The sequence below is a fragment of the Macaca fascicularis genome, chromosome 8, assembly GCF_037993035.2.
Source record: "Macaca fascicularis isolate 582-1 chromosome 8, T2T-MFA8v1.1".
Classification (NCBI taxonomy): domain Eukaryota; kingdom Metazoa; phylum Chordata; class Mammalia; order Primates; family Cercopithecidae; genus Macaca; species Macaca fascicularis.
Genome location: NC_088382.1, coordinates 71,510,960 through 71,532,765, shown reverse-complemented (window position 1 = coordinate 71,532,765; position 21,806 = coordinate 71,510,960). Strand labels below are relative to the sequence as shown.

Genomic DNA, 21,806 nt, shown 5'->3' with positions numbered 1-21,806 from the left:
AGGAGAGTGTAGGAGTGCATGAGACCAGAGTAGTCAAGGGTTCAAATCACATAGGCCTTCGAAGAAAAAAGTAAGAACTTGTGTATTATCTCCAGTGAGATGGCCATTGGGAGATTCTGGGCAGAAGATGGATATGATTGCATTATGTTTTCAAAGGCTCATTCGAGCTATAGGGGTGCAAGATTGGAAGCAGGGAAACCAATTAGGAGACTATTGCAGTGGTCCAGGCAAGACATGATGATGACCGGGATTACAATGTAGAGTAGAGGTGGTAAGTGCTGGTTAAATTCTACATATATTTGGATATAAAGTTAGTAGGGTTTGATAATGGGTGGGATAATGGAGTGAAAGAGGTCAAATATAGATCTATGGTCAGTCACAGTGGCTAAGGCCTATAATCTCAGCACTTTGGAAGGCCAGGGGAGGATCGCTTGAGGCCAGGAGTTTGAGACCAGCCTGGGCAATATAGTGAGATACTGTCTCAACAAACAACAACAACAAAAACCCAACACTTAGCCAGGAATGGTAGCATGCGCCTATAGTCCCAGCTACTCAGGCGTCTGAGGTAGGAGGATCAGTGCTGCAGTGAGCTATGATCACGCCACTGCACTCCAGTCTGGGCAACAGAGCAAGATCCTGACTCAAGAAAAAAGAATTCACGCTAACCTGAAAAGTGATGCTTTGACAAATTCACCGAACACAAAAATGTGCAATATGTTCCTGATTTAGTATATTATCAAAGATCAGTTATCAGTTGGGATTTGTGAGCCTTTAAAGAAATTTGAAGAGCAAAGGAAATGGGTTTTTGCTTGTATGTATCCATGTGTGCACGTAGGTGGGTGGGTGTTAGATAAAATTGTATTTGTATTGTGGGCTTTTCCTGAACTTTTTAATTTAGACTTATACTTAATATCTTATTAAATTATTCATTACAATTAAGAATATGTGTAAACAGTATTTACATGTCTTTAAAACATTTAAAGATTTCCTGGGTACTCTATGTATTTTTTTAAAAAGTCATAATCAGTGCCCTAACAAAACACCAGATGGCGCTAGAAAACAAATCACATTTACACTAACAGAAATCATATCTGCAAAGCAACTTACAAAAAGGTGGAGATGGCTGTATTACAGCCAGTAAATCAGCTTGGTGCAACTGGCACTTCATATGGATAGTTCTTAGTTTTCTGTGATCATAAAGAACATAACAGACATAGTTAATAATCAAGTGTCATTCAGAAGTTTTCTTACTTAAAAAATCTTCAATGAAGTTTTCCTTGTGATTCTTACAACTGTATATAACATATTTGAACAAAGTTCTCTATTGCTTTGATGATAAAAAATAAACTTCTTAGTGCAGCACATGACGCATCTCAGGAGATAGCCCCCGCTTATGGCTTCCCTGTGTTCAAAATGCTCTTCCTAATCGCTCCACTTCCCTTTTATCAATCCATTTATTAAAACTGAGCTTAGATGTTCTATCTTTCAGGAAGCCTTCTCTGACTGCACTCCCATCTCCTACCCCAGACCAGAGAGTGTGTTTCTCTTTTTGTTCCCAAGATGCCTTGTGCTTACAGATTTTTTATTACCACATATTTTGAATTTTCCTTTTAATTTCTAGACAAAAAGCTTATAAAGAATAGGAACCATGACTGACCCTTCTGCCCTTAAACTAATGAGAGTTTATAGAGTTCTCCAGAGAAACAAAATGAATAGGATGTGTGTATGTGTATAGATATAGAAATAGATACAGATAGAGATTTATTATAAGGAATTGGCTCATGTGATTATAGAAACTGGCATCTGCAGAAAAGAGTTGATGTTGCAGCTTGAGTCTAGAGGCAAAATTGCTTTTCCTTGGAAGGAGATAAGACTTTTTCTTAAGGCCTTCATCTAATTGGATCAGGCCTACTCATATTATGGAGAGTAATCTGCTTTACTCAAAGTCTACTGATTTAAATGTTAATCTCACCTAAAAATACTTTCTCAGCAATATCCAGACATGTTCAACCAAATATCTGGGTACCATGGCTTAGCCAAGTTGACAAATATAATTAATTATCACACTATTCTAGTGGTACTTAACCATAGATAGGGGGTGCTGACTAAATAGTTGTAGTATGAAAAAAAATGTGACTAACCTCGTTCCCTTTCATTCTTGCCCCTTCATCTGATAGTGATATTATAAGATGCAAATAGCCTGAATGGTGGGCAGGAAGAGTTATAAACAGAAAAGTCAAAGTATGAATTAACTCTGTTTACTAACATATTTGCTACATTTCAAGTTATTTTCAGATGGGTTCTTGTTTAAGCCTTACCCATCAATCTTATGAGTTAAACATTTTTCAGCTCCATTTCTTCATTTTTTTAATCCTCTTTCTCACTCCCCTACTTTCGTGACTATAATTACATGTATATTAGACTGCTTGAAAATGTCCCACAGGTCTATGAAACTTGGTTTATTTTTAGGCCTGGCACGATGGCTTATGCCTGTTATCCCAGTAATTTGGGAGGCCGAGGTGGGTGGATTACTTGAGGTCAGGAGTTCAAGACTAGCCTGGCCAATGTGGTGAAATCCCTTCTCCACTAAAAATACAAAAATTAGCCAGGTGGTGGTGTGTGCCTGTAATCCCAATTACCTGGGAGGCTGAGGTGGGAGGATCACTTGAGCCCTGAAGGCAGAGGTTGCCATGAGCTGAAATCACACCACTGCCCTCAAGCCTAGGTGACAGAGCAAGACTCTGGCTCAAAAAAAAGAGAAAACTTTGTTCATTTCTTAATCATTTTTCCCCTTGGATTGCATTTCTATTATTCTGTCTTCAAGTTCAGTGACTCTTCTGCCATTTCAAATCTGTGTTGAGCTCATCTAGTAAAGTTTTCATTTTAGCTGTTCTTTCCAACTTAGATCTCCAACTGCTTCTTTTTTGTAGTTTCCATTTCACTATGAAGATTCCATGTCTGTTTACTCATTAATACTATGTTTTTATTTAATTCTTTGTACTTATCTATAATCAACAATTTGAAGTATTTTTCTAATAAACCCAATATTTGGGCACAATGGCAGGCAGCTGCAGTTGACTCCTTTTTTTTTTTCTGAGACTGGGTCAGGTGATTCCTATTTTTTTGCATATCTAGTAATTTTTGGTTGAAAACTGGGTCAGGTGATTCCTATGTTTTTGCATATCTAGTAATTTTGGTGTATATAATTTGTTATATCAACTTTGGAATTTGTTTTGTTCTTTCTAAGGACTGTTGGTGTGTAGTAGACAGTTAACTTGGCTGGACTCAAATTGAAAAATCTGGCTCTCCAACAGTGTAAAGCAGCTAATATCTCTGCTCAGGAGTTTTAGCTTTTAATTGCTGTGTTTAAAGTCTGGTCAGCAAGGTTGGAGGTGTCTTGTGCCTTCAGAGTTTATTTGTTTGCCAAAGATTTGAGTAGAATTCATACTCAGATTTTGAGACTTGCTTCTGGAATTTTCCCTTGCTTCTGGGATTCACTATCTAAATTTCAGTTGCCTGGCCAACCCCAAGTTCTGCCCTCTTACACCTCAAGCCAGTAGGACTTCTATCTCCTGTATGGGGAAATGCACTCAAGAAAACATAACAAACTTGTACATTTCATCAGAAGCTGCTCTTTCTGGGGATAGATTTATATAGTAGTCAGCCTCGAAGGCAACCCCCAGTGATTCCTGCCTCCTGGTATTCATGCCTCTGTGTAGTTTTCTGTCTATTGAATAAAGCTGACCTGTGTGGCCAAAAGAATATTGCAGAAGTGACAGAGTGTGACTTCCAAGGCTAACTCATAAAAGATGTTGCAGCTTTTATGATAATCCCTTTTAATCGCTCACTCTGGAGGAAACCAGCTGCTACATTATGAGGGTATACAAGAAGCTGTGTCCATATAGCAAAAAACTTGTGAAATAGAATAAATGTTTATGGCTGTTGTAAGGTGCTGAAGTTGGGGATGATTTGCTTTTGAAGTCATTATAGCTAATCCATCCCCCTCAAGTTTCTGCTAGCTTTTTCACCAGATTCCCTGGGGCTATCCATGAAGGTGGAAAGTAAGTAATCGAGGGATGGCTTTGGCTTGTGAGCTTGGGAAGTATGAAGTGTGGTCCTTTCCTTTAAAAATTTATTCATCCATCTTATTGAGATGAGAACTGTAGTGCCTGGCTGCAAAGACACCTGTCATGAAGTTGCAATCATTCAGTCTCTGAGGGTCCGTTCCACTGATGCACATGGGCTTGATCAAGCCATCACTGTCTTGAACTTAGTTAGTGCATGGTTAGCCTAGTTAGAGCTGTCTTTGTCTTTTTGTTGCCCACTGGAGAAGCTTTAGCCTTGTCTTTAGCAGTCCTGAAACACTAGGTATTCCTCATTGACAACAACCTGCCTAGATGTTGCAGCACAGGCTGGTGGTTCAGTTCCAGCTAACCACTAGGCCTAGTAATTTTTCCATGTTGTAGAAGAGCAATGTAGCAATACCATAATTAAACCAACTGAAGGAAAAGCTTTGAAAAAACTGTCTCCCGTCCACCCTTGCAGCTGTGAAAAGTGGTTATGAGATAACTGCTCTTAAAGATTTATTATAGTCATTACATTCAACAGCTACAGTAGTTTTAGTGGTTCCTAAAATATACCAGCAGTTATTGTCTGATTACTTCCACAGATAAGTTAATTATACAAGATTTCTGACTCTCATACAAGCCTGATTTAGAGAGAAGTTTAATTATGGCAATTTTAGTGATTGAAATAAGCTCAGCATATATCACCAGTCTTAGCAAATATAGTAGAGCTTTTTAGCTGTGTTGAAATACACATTCTCTTTGTTTTTATTTTTCATTTCATGATTTCTAACCATAGTGTAGTACATGTGATAATTTAGGACACCTGTTTTCACCAGAGTGCATCTTCAGTCAAACACACCACAGGACAATAATAGCAAATTCCTCATTATCATTAAAATCCCATTCTACTGCTGCCCATGGAGCACTCCACATTTTACAAAGCTAATTTATATAATGCTTGTGACAATGTGAGCAGGAAAGTAAAATATGTTTCTTAAGGAAAAAAAAATCAGGTACTGGTATGTTTTAAAATGATTGTTAGGATTGTAAATTTTTTTAATGATGGAAGATGTGACTCTCCTTCAAATCAAGCAATCCACTTCATTGTTTATGAACACATTGTCTATTTGCATACTGAGGCAAATTAAAGATTAACTTTAACCACATATGCCTAAATTCACTTAAAATTAAGCTTTCAAAAAATGTGCCATAAAAAGACAGTGCTGTGAGTTGTTGAATATATTCATTTATTTAAACTTCAAATTGGTGACTACCTTAGTTTGAAAAATGCATTACTGAAAATTACCTTAGTGTGAGCCCTGTAGACCTCTTCCCTATAGCACTTTTCATTCTTCTAATATAATGGTAGGTCCAGTGGCATTTAGAGCGGTAGTTCCTGCCATATTTTTTATGTTTTTTCACTTAAAAATCAAATATATATTGACAATAGGAAAATATTAGTAATGGTGAAAATAAATCAAATTCTGTTTTATTTTGAGTGATTTTATTACATCCTGCCTGGGAAGCCAGTCTACCACCTTTCCTTAATACCATGAATGTCAGTCATGCCTTTCCTCTTTGCTGCAATGCTCTTTCTTCTTCCTCTTCATCCACTGGGATCCATCCCACAGTCCTTTGCTGCTACCATGCCTGGTCAGCAGTGACAGAGAGGTGGGTGAGCGTGGAACGAAGATTAGGCATCTCCCACAGGCAGTGTCTGGAGGCCATGCAGGAGGCAGCAGGCAAATCTATCTCAGAAATATGGAGAAACCCAGCCTCACAGGGATTCTGGAACAGACCACAAGTAAAGCTGCCAGCAGAGGATGTTCGCTGACAGAAAGCAGGATTTCCACGTGGAGGGGTAGCATTGGATCCTCAGAAGTACTGGAATAGCACAGAGAGCCCCGTCGCTAGCCCTGCCACGTCGTTAGGAGCTGGTCCAGGATGAAGGTAGCAGGGCATGAGCTCAGTGCCAGGAGAGCAGCCGCACTCGTGGTGTATCACCTGCCATAATGCTTTTATCCAACCTTCCCTTTTCCTCCTCGCCCTCCATCTGGAACACCTGAAGCTAATATATAGATAATTAACTGCTATTGAAACCAGTAATGCACCCAAACAAAACTAGGTTCTCCTTAGGCACACTGTATACCGTAGCATTTCCCACCCCTACCTGCCTGCTAGTCTCACCCAGCTCTGTGTCACTGCTGGCCAGGCACAGTGACATCAAAGGACTGCAGGATGGATCCCAGTGGATGAAGAGGAAGAAGAAAGCGCATTAGAATCACATGGAGCAGAGTTCAGACAGTGCCCTGGGTCCCACCCTCAACTATTCTGATTTCATTGCTCTAGGTGTGATAATTCTCATGTGTAGTCATGGCTGAGAAGTGTTAGTTAACATGCGCTGCTGACCTAGTCAGTCTGGTCTGTGTACCAGGCCCATCTTAACTAAAAATTGTTATTGGCATCACCTGATTCAGAAATCATTTTTTGACAATATTTGAATCCCATTTGAAGGGGTTTTTAAATAAAATATAATGCCAACCAAAGGATTGTTTGAGAAAAGCTGAACCTGTAGTATGAAAAAAAATTGTAAGTTTATTAAACAGCTATTTTAAAGATAACCATATGAGCCACAAATGGTAAGCAAACCTAGCTGTACTGAGGAGCTGAGGAAACCTTACTTCCTTCTCATGGTGTGGACAGAATACCGGGCTTGACAGTCGAGGCAGCTGTTCCAGCCTGAATTCTGGCGTAGACCCTTTTCATCTCATGGCCCACGTTCTGTCTCGTCGGCAGACTCTCACCTCACTCAGCTCCATTCCTTTACCAAACCGTGCAAATTTGAATCAGGACTAAAAGACTAATTTTAACAAATTCTCAGTTGCCACTACATGTGCTCAAACTTCAGATATGAAAGAACAAGATTTTTATCAATGATATTTTCAAAGGTCTAGCTTTTTCTGATGCCATCAGTTACTACTGCATTGATGCCAGCAAGTGCTGGAAGAAAGGTGAGCCTTTCCCAGTGCTGCAAATGTGTTGCCTGGGAAAGACAGCAACTGCCTCTGACCTTGGACTGGAGAGACCCGCTTGACCATTGGCTCAAGTCCCCCATCCTCCTCCCTATTGCTGTCCTCATTCTCCACCCTCATTTGAGCAGCTGAGGGCAGACACTATCCTCTTTGAGATTTTTGCTGCTTAACTATTTGAGGCAACTAATTAAGTCCTCATCATGTATGTGGGGACATGTCATTTACTGAAGAAATATTGCTATTTAGGATGAAGATGTTTGAGGAAAAACATAACCCTAATAATAAATGGCAGATGCATTCCACTTCATTGGTTCACTTTCTGCGAAGGGACTTAGCTGTGCTTTGTACTCAGAAGGTACTCAGCATTTCCTGGGACATTGCCATAGACCCAGTCATGGGTCTCTCATGCCAGAAAGAATGTTGTTGTTTTTTCCTTTCACTCTTATTAACGTAATAAGAAAACATTACTGAGGGCATAACGGTACTTCTTTCATGGTTCCTCTCCTAAATTATTTACTACTAGATATGCTAACCACTTAAGGTGAATATATAGCAATTTATGTTGTGAATTCTAAACTCATTTCAAACTATAAATATGTTTGTTGAGTTGGTCATGGTAGAATCAGAGAACACTGATTTTTGCCTTTGGGTTCATTTTTAAAAGTCAGCGTGCATGGATGAACGGAGTAGGAGAAAGAATTATATATATTCCGACACACTTTCATTTACAGGGGATTCATTTGTGTCTGGTGAAGGCCAGGCGGCTTGCACCATGTCCTGGGACTTCAGCCATCCCTTGACATGTTGATCCTTCTTAAAGAATGGAAGGGGGAACTGAATAAAGAAGATAACAGCTTCTAGCTAAGAAGGATGATGTATTAATTTGCAAAATATTTGGGCTCCTTTTATGTGCTATGCTCTGTGGAGCCCTCTGAAAGCAAAGCAAGTAGTACTCTACAATGTAAAGAGGTAGAGACTATGAACGAAATGCCGTAGGAACACCAGGAGGAAATGACACACTGCTGGCAGGAGATGGAAAGCAACCGAGTCTTCATGGAGCGATGACATTTGAGCTGGTCCTCAAATAGTGGGTGAGGGTTGCACCCATGCAAGAGCCCTGTGAACTCAGATACTGAAGTGTGATAAGTTGATGTGGAAAAAATATCACAGGTGTTTCTGCTCACAGCAAGCCCAGCAGTACTCCAAGAGCAGTACTTACTCGGGTATCATGGGCTATGCGCTCTATATAGATTAGATTAGAGTCTTGTCTTAAAAATCCTTGATACCACTACTTTTTGGGAAAATTATCATAATTCATTTTTTTCTAATATCTAATGACTTTTACTCTTTTGCTATATCAGTACATTGATGATGCCTTCTCCTCTTTGTCCCATTCCTGTTTCATAATAATTTAATGAAATTAAAGTAACAGATTTAATTAAAACCTAATCTACGATTATATGAATATATTATTTATCTGAAGGCTTTGGGGTGGGCCAGCTACCACAATTAAAATATCAACTTGATTAAAGTTGTGTGAAGCACACTTTAAACTTGAAATAAAAGTGAATAAAATCTATTTATACAGTGTGATGCCTTTAATTGATACCCTTTACATAAAAGTCAAGGTTTGATAAAGTTATGTTTCAGGTAATAACCTTGATTTTTATGTTTCATTGAAATTTGGCTCCTCTCCCCCAAGGATCACTGACTTCTTTGTGCATTTATATCATCATATTAGTGATGTTATTACTAATGTCATTCAGCTAGTCATAGGGTGGAAGTAGCATTAATTGCAAATTATAGCTTCAACATAAAACCAATGAACTTGGGTGAGCATTTAATTTCTGGGCCTTGTCACTTTGATTCATACTGTATCTTTGCTTTTTAACTGCTGCTGTGAGCATACATGTGCATTCTCTGCAGTATATTTTTTCATGGCACTTCCAGACAGTCCTAAGAGTCAAGCAGTATAGGACCCAGCAGGGTATGTGTTGTTGCGCCATTAATTGCATACCTCTGTGCCTTCTGAGGAAGGAGGCCAAAGGCGGATTGTCTTTTACCCCCTGAGAAGTATGATAATAGCTTGACAATGCTCTTACTGGAGTATTTCTCTGTGATTATGAAATACAAGTGAAGAGACTTGCTAGAAAGAAAAACGAGGAATATTTTAAATTGCCTTTTAGATTAATAGTATCAAACACACTTAGTGCATTGGTACTAGTGTCATGGAAATACACAAGAGGTTTCCATTCTTGGTCAGTCTGAGTTTGGGGTTTGATCTGTTTTGTTTTTAGATTAAAGTGTGTGACTGAATGTGGTGTTGGAGGTCAAGGCTCTTGTGAGCCCTATTCTTTTGCCTGCTTCAGCTTTTGAGTAGCCATTATTATCATTTTATCAGTGAGTAGTTTCCTTATAGCCGTATGAATTTCTCCTACTAGTGTGAAATCACTTATTCTAGAAAATTCTTGCAGTACAGTAGAAAGGGTTCTTGACTAGGAGTTTTAATCAGCTTTACCAATTCTTATTTGCTGTTTCATCTTGAACAAGTCTCCTGGCCTCTCTGAGCTTTTTTCCCCATGTGTAAAACATGGAGATAATTCTACTTGCACTCCTGCATTTTTCGTGCAGGTCAGATGGCCATTTGGCTTTGTCACTGATGTCATGCTATACAGATATGAGCAACTCTTATCATTACTTTCCCTCCAATGATCACTTGGTATAAAATGCATGTTATCCCTAAGTCCAAATGCAATAGAAGAGTAATGTGATATTTCTTGTGTATGTTCCTTTTCTAAGAGGCTCTTAATGACTGTGATACACTTTATCCACATGACATTCCAGTGTCTTTAAGTGCAAGAGAAGGGTGGTGGTTCTTCAGGGATGTTTTTCTAGGAGGTGTTTATATGTGAAAAATGAAAATCTACAAGTTGAATAAGGTGTGAGAATATTGGAAAGCTATTTGAGGAATGCTTGTAGTGGCATCTCATTAAAGAGTAAGTTATGCTTTCCTTCTACCTTGAGTGTTACAGCTTTATTAACACTGAGTTTGGAGACAGCTAACAAAAAAAGCTAAATGCTTAAGGGATTTATTATAAAATTCAATAGTGCCATTAATTTCCATGTATGCTTTAAATTGCTGGGAAAAAATAATGTATTCAGCAAAGAAGCAAGTTCCTGCTTCCTCCCCTGAGTCTGCTTGATTGTGCAATTGGTCTCTCATTCTTTAATTAAACTTGTCCAAAGATAGGATCCGCTAAAGTGTTTACTGTATAAATAGTTTTCATTCCCAGTGTGCAAGTTTAAAACCGTGGTAAAAAGAGTTTGCCATCTGTTAACAACCAAAACATGTGGTGTGCTGTTGCATAAAAATAAACTGCACATTATTCATAAAAGAGATCACAACATATATCACATCTTTTGGGCTGACAATAATCTGCGATGTGTTGGAATGTCACCTCCTTCTAAGTGACAGTATGCTCGGTAGTACATTATGTTAAAAAACCTGATCATCTGTAAATGTAATAAAAATAATTCATGTATTTTTATTCAAGTGAAATTGATTTATCTGAATGTCAGTGTTACTGATAAGAAATTATAATTTTTAATTTTTTCTTTGATATTTTTAAATCGAAATTTTCCTGAGTTTTATTTTTAAGTCTTCCCCCCCCCTAAAATTTAACCATTTAGTTTAGCCAGGAATTTCACCATTTCTCTCTCTTTCTGCCCTACCATTGCCTCAGCCCTGTGACATCTCAGGCTTGTATATCACATCCAGGGAGTCTTCTGGCCTCTAGTTTTCGCCCTTCTGCATATACGTACCTACCACAAGAGAAAGTTCTTGAAAGACAGGATTCATACATTCACTCATTGAAGCCATCAGTAATACCACATTGTCTGTGGAGCAAAGTCAAAATTCAGAATTTTGTTCAAGGCACCCCATAATTTGGCTGTAAGCCACCTGTGTAGCCTTGGCCCTAATATCCATGTCCCTGTACTTTATAGAATTCCACAAGATTTTTCACAAATCCCTGAAAATGCCTTTTCACATTTATACGTACATACTTTCCCTTTTACCTGAAATATTTTTCACTGTCTACCTCATTCCAAATTAGATCTGTGCCTCAAGAGTCAGTTCTAATGTTCTGTCATTCCTTAGTTCTTTCCTTGTTTTTCCAATTAGTGGTAATCCTTTGCTTCTTTCTGTTCCCAGAGCACTTTGTAATTCTTACTTTGCATGATCATTTTCAATCTTTCAGTCTAGTCATTAATTTACTTCCCCCCTACCACTTTCTAATGTGTGAAGGACTTGGGGATAGGGATTGTCTTGTTTATCTTTGTGTCCCCACACTAGTTAGCATAATACCTGTTGAGGCACTCAATAAATACATGTCAAAATGGTTTGAAAACAGTCACACATCGTGTTCTGGAGAATCCAATAAGCAAACTAATGCAATGGAGAAATTTAGACAAATAGGTCAGGGCAGATTGTCATATTCCAGATTGGATTTTTTTTTCTGTGTAGCAGTAGTTATGGATGTCCTAAAATGATTTTGGCTCTTTTCTATTCAGTATTTCTTAATAGACAAGAATGGACATTAATATCTCACGAGATTCTGCAGGAAGTTCTGATTCGTTTGTTTCACACAAAACCAATTGCTGTCTTTGGACCTTGTGTAGGTCCCATTTCAAATTAACAAACTCTAAAAATACAAATTTTTAAGACAATCAGGGAAATGTAAACACTGATTATTCAGTGACAGTATCCAACTATGATATTCAGAAATTATTGCAAATTTCTTTTTTTTCTTTTTTTCTTTTTTTTTTTTTTTTTTTTTTTGAGATGGAGTCTCTGTTACCTAGGCTGAAGTGCAGTGGCGCAATCTCGGCTCAACCTCCACCTTCCAGGCTCAAGCAATTCTCCTGCCACACCCTCCCAAGTAGCTGAGATTATAGGCACCGACCACCATACCCAACTAATTTTTGCATTTTTAGTAAAGATGGGGTTTCACCATGTTGACCAGATTGGTCTCGAACTCCTGACCCCAAGTGATCTGCCCACCTTTGCCTCCCAAAGTGCTTGGATTACAGGCATGAGCCACAGCGCCCAGCCATGAATTTCTTTTTAGATATGGTAACAGTATTGTGGTTATATTTTTATATGTTTATTATAACAACTTCACTGAGATATAGTTAATATACAATAGACTTCACCTAAAGCATACAGTTTGATAAGTTTTGACACGTATGAAACTGTAAAACCCTCACCACAATCATATAATGACCATATCCAGTGATCCCAAGTTTCCTGGTGCTGCTCTGTAACCTCTCCTGGATGTTCTTCCTCTGTGCCCCTCTCCAACCCTGGGAGCCACTGATCCGCTTAAGGTCCCTACGCATTAGTTTACATTTCCCAGATTCAGTGGCTGGAACCTCCAGTAAAATGCCGAGAAGTTATGCATGGACGTCTTTGTCTTTTTCCTGATTTGGGGGGTAGGAGAGGGTAGAATTCAGTCTGTTACCATTTAGTATTTTGTTAGCTTTAGATTTTTCATAGATGCTCATTATCAGATTGAGCAAGTTTCTTTCTATGTCTACACCGCTTCAAGTTTTTTTTCAGAAATTGGTTTTAGATTTAGCCAAAGGCTGTTTTAATGTCTAATGAAATGATCCTATGATCATGTTTTTTTTTTCATTTTTATGTATAATATAAATTGCACTGATTGATTCCAGATGTTAAAACAACTATACATTAATACATTTCTGAGATAAAACTCATGATGCATTATTCCTTATGTATCTTGTTGGATTGGATTTGCTAACATTTTGATAAAAAATTTTTTACATCTGTGTTCATGAGGGATACCAGTTAGTAGTTTTGTTTTCATGAAGTATCTTTATCTGATTTTGGTTTCATAATAATGCAGACCTCACAGAAGGAGATGGGAAACAACTCCTTCTCTTTAAGAATTTATGTATTATTTCTTTGTTGAATGTTTGGTAGAATTCACTAGTGTAGATGACTGGGCCTATTATTTTGTGTTTGGAAAGTTTTTAACCATAAACTTTATTTATTTGACTGATATAGGATATGCAGGTTGTTTATTCTTGAGTAACCTTGGGGGTAGTTTGTGTCTTTCAAGAATTGTGTTGATTTCATCTAATTTGTTGAGTTAATTGACCTAACATTATTTATAATATTTATTATTTGTTTAATAATTATAGAATCTGCAATGATATCACCTGACTCATTCGTGATGTTGGCTATTTATGTTTATTTGTGTCTTCTCTCTCTTTTTCTTAATCAGTCTGGTAGAGTATCGATTTTAGTTATCTTCTCTCAAAATCAGCTTTATTGTTATTATCTTTCTCTGGTATTTTCTTGCTTTCTAAGTTATCAATGTGTACCTTGATCTTTATTATTTCCTTTCTTCCACTTCCTTTACATTTAATTTGTTGTTCCTTTTTGAGTTTTTTTTTTTTCTTTTTTTCTTTTTCCTTTTTATTTTGAGAGGGAGTCTCACTCTGTCGCCCAGGCTGGAGTGCACTGGCATGGTCTAAGCTCACTGCAACCTCTGTTCTCCCGGGTTCAAACAATCATCTACCTCAGTCTCCTGAGTAGCTGAGATTACAGGCACTCGCCACCACACCTGGCTAATTTTTGTATTTTTAGTAGAGACGAGGTTTTACCATGTTGGCCAGGCTGGTCTTGAACTCCTGACCTCGTGATCCACCCGCCTCAGCCTCCCACTTGCAAAGGTGTATATTTTGCTATTGTTGCAGGGAGTCTAGAAATGTCATTTAGATCAAGTTGCTTCATACCATTGTTCAGATCTTCTGTATCCTTGCTGTTCTCTCTGCTTGTCCTCTCTACTTGTCCTATTAATTACTGAGGGAGGACTAACAAAGCCTCTGATGGAATTGTGGATTTTCCTATTATCTTTTAAAAATTCTGTTGGGTTTTGTTTAGTGGATTTTAAAGTTCTGTAACTAGGGGAATGAACATTTAGATTATTATGTTCTCTTAATGAATTGACTTCTTTATAATTATGAAATGATCACCTTTATCATTGAGAATATTCTTTGGCCTGAAATCTGCTTTGTTATTCACACAGATAGGCACTTCGGCTCTTTTTTATTGTCCTTTTTATTAGAATGACATACCATTTTCCACTCATTTGCTTTTAACCTATTTGTGTCTTTATATTTGAAGTGTATTTATTGAAGTTACCACATAACTGGCTCTTACTTTTTTATCCAAGCTGAAATTCTTTGGCATTTAATTGGGAGTATTTCTATTTAATGTGATTATTGCTATGATTAGATTTAGATCTATCATCTTGCTGTATGTTTTCTATTTTTCACATTTCTTCTTTGTTCCAATTTTCCTCTTTCACCTTCTTGGCTAAATTTATTCTTAGGGTTTTTTTTTTTTTGTAGCTATTGTAAACAGGATTACTTTCTTGATCTCTTTCCAGCTAGTTTGCTGTGGTGTATAGAAATGGTACTGATTTTTGCATGTTGATTTTGTATCCTGTAACTTTACTGAATTTGTTTATCAAGTCTAAAAGTTTTCTGGTAGAGTCTTTAGATTTTTTTCTATATAAGATCCTGTTATCTGCAAACAGGGCAATTTGACTTCCTTTTTTCCAATTTGGGTGTCTTTTATTTCTTTTTCTTGCCCTTTTGCTCTGGCTTGGACCTCCAATACTATGTTAAACAAGAGCAGTGAAAGCAAACACCTTTGTCTTATTTCAGCTCTTAGAGGAAAGGCTTTCTGCTTTTCCCCACTCACTATGATGTTAGCTGTGGGTTTGTCATACGTGGCCTTTATTATGTTGAGGTGTATTGCTTCTATGCCTAATTTGTTCAGAAGGATGTTGTATTTTATCAAATGCCTTTTCTGCAGCTATTGAGATGATCATGTGGTTTTTGTTCTTCTATCGATGTATTTTTTTTTTATTTTTATATGTTGGAACCATCCTTGCATCTGTGGGATAAATCACACTTGATCATGGCCTGTTATTTTTTAGATGTGTTATTAGATTGACTTTGCTAATATTTTATTAGGGATTTTCGTATTAGGAATATCAGTGTATAGTTTTTTGTTGTTATTGTTGTTGTTGTGTCCTGTTTGGTTGTGGTATCAGGGCAATGCTGTCCTGGTAGAACGAACTAGGAAGAATTCCCTCCTCTTCAATTTTTGGAAATAGTTTGAGAATTGGTGTTAGTTCTTCTTTAAAAGTTTGGTGAAATTCAACGGTAATGCTATCTGGTCCTAGGCTTTTCTTTGTTGGGAGATTTCTGATTCAGTCTCATTACTTGTTACTGGTCTGTTCAGGATTTCTATTTCTTTCTAGTTCAATCTTGTTGGTTGTATGTGCTTAGGAATTTATCCATTTCTTCTAGGCTTTTCAAATTGTTAGTGTATGATTGTTCATAATAGTCTCTGACGATCCGTCATAGTTCTGTGGCATCAGTTAAAATGTCTCATTTTTATTTCTGATTTTATTTATTTGGGTTTCTCTCCTTTTTTTCTTAGTCATTCTAACTAGTAGTTTATCAATTTTGGTTTTTCTTTTCAAAAAGCCAACTTTTCATTTCATTGATCTTTTGTAATTTTTTTTTTTTTTAGTCCCTATTTTGTTTAGTTTTTCTCTGATCTTTATTGTTTGTTTCTTTCTACTAGTTTTAGGTTTGGCTTTTTCTTGATTTTCTAGTTCTTTGAGGTGTGTCATTAGGTTGTTTATTTGAAATCTTTCTACATTTATGATGTAGGTGTTTAGTGCTATAAACTTCCTTCTTAGCACTACTGTATCTCATGGGTTTTGGTATGTCGTGTTTCTATTTCATTTGCTTCAAGTAGTTTTTAAAAAATTTTCTTCTTAATTTTTTCATTGACTCAGTGGTCATTCAGGAGCATGTTGTTTAATTTCCATATATTTGTAAAATTTCCAAAGTTTCTCTCCTTACTGCATTTTTAGTTTTATTTCATTGTGTTCTGGAAGATACCTGATATGCTTTCAATTTTTAAAAATTTGTCAAGACATGTTCTGTGGCCTAACATATGGTCTATCATGGAGAATATTCCATGTGCTGACAAGAAGAGTGTGTATTCTGTAGCTATTGGATATGATGCTCTGGCCATGTAAATGTTCATTAAGTTCATTTGCTCTAAAAGTGAAGTTTAAATCCAATGTTTATTTTGTTGGTTTTCTGTCTAGCCGATCTGTCCAATACTGAGATAGGGGTGTTGAACTTGCCAACTATTATTGTGTTAGAATCTGTCTCTTCCTTTAGAGATAATAATATTTGCTTTATATATCTGGATGCATATATATTTGGAATTGTTATGTCCCCTTGCAGAATTGATCCCTTTATCATTATATAATGGCCTTCTTTGTCTCTTTTTTATAGCTTTTCATGTAAAGTTTGTTTTACTTGATAATAAAAAAGCTACTTCTTTTCACTTTTGGTTTCTATTTGCCTGCATATCTTTTTCTGTCTTTTCACTTTGAGTTTATATGTGTTTCAGGTGAAATGAGTTTCTTGTAGGCAGCATATAGTTGTGGTATGTGTTTTTATCAATTTATCCAGATTATATCTTTTAAGTAAGAATTTAGTTTGTTTACATTCCAGGTTACTATTGATAGGTGAGGACTTATTCCTGTCATTTTGTTAATTGTTTTCTTGTTTTCTTTGTTGTTGCTGTTGTTGTTGTATATCTTTTGTTCCTTTATCCTCTATTGTTTATCATGCAGTTTGGTAGTTTTCTGTAGTTGTAACATTTGGCTCTTGTTTTCTCATTTGTGTGTCTGCTCTACTAGTGAGTTTTATACTTTGTTTGTACTTTGGTGTGTTTTCATGATGGCAGCTATTGTCCCTTTCCTTCCAGATATAGGACTCTGTTAAGCATTTCTTGTAGGGCTGGCTTAGTGGTGATGAATTCTCTCCATTTTTGCTTTCGAAAGACTTTATTTCTCCTTCATTTTTGACGGGTAGCTTTGCTGGATCTGGTATCTTAGCTGGAAATTTTTGTTTTTTCTTTTGGCTCTTTGAAAGTGTCATTTTATTCTCTTCTGGCCTGAATGGTTTCTGCTGAGAAATAAGCTGTTATTCTAATGGGAATTCCATTTTAAATGACTTGATTCTTTTGCTGTTTTTATAATTTTCTCTTTGTCTTTGACTTTTGACAATTTTACTATAATGTAACTTGGAGAAGACCATTTTGGTTGAATTTATTTGGGGATCTTTGAGCTTCCCATATTTGGATGTCTATATTTCTTGCAAGCTTTGAGAAGTTTGAAAGCTATTATTTCATTAAATAAGTTTTATTTGCCTTTGTTCATATCCATAAATTAGGACACTTGGTTATTTGTTCGATTTATGGTGTCATATATATTATGTAATCTTTCTTTTCTTTTCTTTTCTCTTTTCTTGAGACAGGGTCTTGCCATGTTGCCCACACTGATCTTGAACTCCTGAGCTCAAGAGATGCATATGCCTCAGCCTTCCAAAGTGCTGGGATTACAGGCATGAGCCACCATGCCTGGCCCCTTCATTCTTTTTTTTTTTTTTTTTTTTTTTTTTTACTGACTGGATTATTTCAAGTGATCTATCCTCTGGTTCTGAAATTTTCCTTCTGCTCAATCTAGTCTATTGTTGATGGTCTTGATTTTATTTTTAATTTCACTCGTTGAATTCTTTAGTTACAGTTTCAGTTCTTTTAAATGATATCTATCTCTCTACTGAATTTTTCTTTCAGATCATAAATTATTTTCTTAATTTTTTGTATTATTTATCTCTGTTATATCTCACTGAGTTTCTTTAGTGAGATAGATTATTATTATAACAGAATAATAATGGTATCTTATTCTGATTCTTTTTCTGATATTTCATAATTTCCTTTTCCTCAGAAGCTGTTGCTGGAAAATAATTGTGTTCCCTTGGAAGTCTCATGTCTTCTTCCTTTTTTATCTTCATTTGTCCTTACCTTTGATATCTGTGCATTTGGCATAACAGTCACTTCTTCCAATTTTATGAGTTGGCTTTCATAGGAAAGACTTTTTTTCTGTAGAAATATCTATAATGCTGGTTGTGTAGGACAGTTTGTCTTTGGTTCTGGTCTGGCACAGTAGTGTAGTCTCAGTATGATTTCCTTGGCTGTGTTCAGCATCAGTGGTGTCTATGATTTCCTCAGTGGTTTAGGCTGTGAATTTTAGTGGAGGCTGTGATGAGGCTCTGCGGGGGATTAGGATGCCAGGTGGGCTGGTCCTTGGGCATGCCTGTCTGTGGGCCTCTAGGCAGTGTACATGGGCACTGATGGAGTGGTTCCAGGAGAGCGGACCTTTGGGCCTTCAGAAGGCTTAGTTGGCTGCCAGCAGTGGCTGCAGTGGGCAGGCAGGTCCTCAGGCACCTAGGCAGCATGTATGGTATTGGCTGTGGCAGTAGCAGTGGCAGGCCAACCCTCAGGCTCTCAAGTGGCATGTGCAGGTACCTAGGTCCCCAGGTAGGGTGTACAAGTGGTTGCTTGCAGTAGTGGTGGCAGGCTGGCTGGGCCCATCCTCAGGCCTCTGGAAGGCATGCACAGGTGCCAGTGGTGGCAGATGGGGTGGGTCAGTCCCTAGGCCCCTGGAATATGTGTGTAAGCATTGGTGGTGGCGGGCCATGTGAGCCAATCTCCAGGTTCCCAGACAACATGCACAGGGAGTAGCAGGAGTGGTGCCAGGTAGGACAGGCTTGTTCTCACACTGCCTGACAGTGCACATGAGTGCAGGCTGCACTGAGGGGTGGCGCAGGGGGCAATCCTTACACATCCAGATGGCACACTGGGGTATCCGCGACAGTGGGGGTGGGTGGGGTGGATCTATCTTCAGACCCCCAGACAGCATGCATGGGTGCCTTCTGTGACAGGCTGAGTGGGCCGATTCCCAAGCTTCCAGATGACATGCTTAGGTGCCAAAAGCTATGGCAGTAAACCAGGTGGCCCTGGTTTTTAGGCCCCTGAATGGCAGGTGCCAATGGCAGCGGGTGGGGCAGGCTTATCATTGGGCTTCCTGATGGTGCATCCAGGCCATTCCATTCTTATTTTTATTTCCCTGTGTGTGACATGTCTATTCTCTCTTTCTGCTTTTGTGATCTTTCTTTTATCACTGGTTTGAGAAATGTGATCCCTATCTCTCAGAGATCACTGACCTTTATTACCTGATATACAGTTTCTTGCAAGTCATCATTTCATATATAGTATGGAAATATTTAGAAATGTTACTAAGTTTACTCTCAACCTTAGTATTTGAAGATAACATCCTCCTCTTCTTTAATGTTATTTTTCACTACCTCTCTTTCAGAAAGGCAATGGCTTTGTTTTTCGATAAATAATAGATTTACATCTCTGTTACTGATCTATAATCTCATTTGTCTGTAATGAGAAACCTCTCACTGAAACATGTATTTTCTCTGTTGGGTAATATATCAGAGATAGTTTGTCACTTCATCATCCTGCTATTGCTCCAGTAAACTTAACTATTTCTTACTCTCTGGAGACCAGGATCTTCACAGTTGGGTTATTTGTTGAAAGTTTGTGGTCATCCTATCATGCCTACCACCGCTACTATAAAGCAAGGTTAATCAATTTTGTAATGTCAGGTTTTCACTCTCATAGCACATGGAGAAACTCTAAAGATACTCTTGGGGTTTCTCTCATTGTGATTTTCAAGTTGTATTTAAAGGTATCTACTCTATTTTGGTGAAATCTCAGATGATATCTAAAAAATATGAATTCCATGGAATTTCTTTCTTAAAAGTTATAATAATGAAAGCTAGTCAATATGAGTTCTGAACAAACATCAGTCAAACATATAGATCCTGTTGACATCTAAACAATCAAAAGAAAAATAAGACAGTATCAGACATAGGCTTAAAAATACTGAAATTAATCATTCATATAATATATACAATAGTCCCCCCTTGTCCATACAGAATACATTCCAAGACCCCTTGGTGGATACCTGAAACCTTGGAAAATACCACACCTATATATACTACATATTTTCCTATACATACATACTATGACAAAACTTAATCTATAAATTAGTCACAGTGACAGACTAACAACAATAACTGATAATAGAATAGAAACATTATAACAATATACTGTAATAAAAGTTATGAATGTGGTCTCCCTCTCAAAATACCTTATTGTATTGTACTCAGCTATTTTTGGACTATTGTAGACCATGTGTAACTGACACTGTGAAAAGCAAAACAGTGGATAAAACAGGATTCCTGTACTAATCTTTGCATATAGCTGAAATGTTGCAGAGCAAAATCACCTGTAGCAATTTTTTTGGTACTGGGGTTTGGGAACATCTGTTCTGTTTCAGGCTCTTTAGGAGACACTGATGCAAGCTGGGCTGAGAAATTATTATTTCATTTGACATCACTGGGAAATCAGTATTTCATAGCAACAGTTATTTAAAGATGATGTTAGATAATTTTAAGCATCATTTAAGCAAAAGTAATAAATTTGGGTGATATTTTCTAAAGTATTTTTAAATCAGTTCCCCATTTAAAAAATGTGTTGTGCAAATAATTTAACATTCCTTGATGACTGGAGACTATAATGCTTATTTTAATGAACATCAGTTATAATACCATGCAGTGATGCTTTTGGGGACTGTTGAAGTGTTTGGCATCATTTACGTCTACACAGTTTAACCCATGTTGTAGTGCTATTTAAGCTGGGTTTATTTCAGGTTTATTTCTGATTTCTGACTTTCTTACTTTCGGTCTGTCAGCTTGTATCTGCTGCTGAGTATATACCTGCTTCAAACAACCCTCACTCCATCTTGTTAGCTTGTTACCTGTAATAACTTAAGAGCTAGAGAAACAGAACACCAAGATTATTAGAATTTTATCTAAAATAACATTTGAGGAAGGTGGCTATTCTCTCATGGAACAGTGTGTGTGGGGATAAGATTCAGTGTCTGGCACTGCTGCTGGTGAGGCTGCGGACTGCTTTGGCACTGAAGGGCTTTCTGTTATGTCTAGAAAACACATCACTTAGCATCTCTAAAATTTCTAATTTAACATATGGGGTCACATCTGTTAAAGGATTATTACTCTAGAAGGGGAGTGATGTATAATTTATAAAAATAACCCTATGGGGAGACAGCCAACTACATGTAATAACCTGGAATACTTGCTGTCTCCATTGAATGCTCCCAGCAGAATCTCACGTTATTTCAGTAGTGGGAGCAGATGAAAACAATTGCCCTTTATATACTGTTTACTGGGTTGTATTAGTTAGCATCTCTCCGTGAAAAATATTTGTTAACTGTTTGGTTTAAGCTTTGAATATTGACCTCCTGCTAGTATATAGTTGATATTTAATTCTGAAAAACACATAAGTCCATTATTCTTAGCTGTAGGAGGCAAGAAAGGGTGTGCCATCCTTGGTAAGAGTGTCTTTCAAGAGTTGCCCAAATTTACTTATTCTTCCGGTAATACCTATAGAGTAGATAGTGTTAGAGAAAAAAGCCTCAGAAGGGGCTATTTTTGGATCAAACACATTAGCTTTTCTTTCTCACATGGTGATAATACAAACAAAGGCTCCTGCCAGAAGCACCTCCATGACTGTCTACATATTGGGTTTCTCAACAGCAAATAGCATGTCTCTCTCTCAACATGAGAGCAGATTTATTTCCGA

General features: G+C 37.4%; 1 protein-coding gene across 30 annotated transcripts in view; it reads left to right on the top strand.

Moving 5' to 3' along the window:
* The window catches only part of ASPH (aspartate beta-hydroxylase), a 220,607-nt gene that overhangs the window by 108,730 nt on the left and 90,071 nt on the right, over positions 1 to 21,806 (top strand). The gene's annotated exons all lie outside the window — the stretch shown is intronic.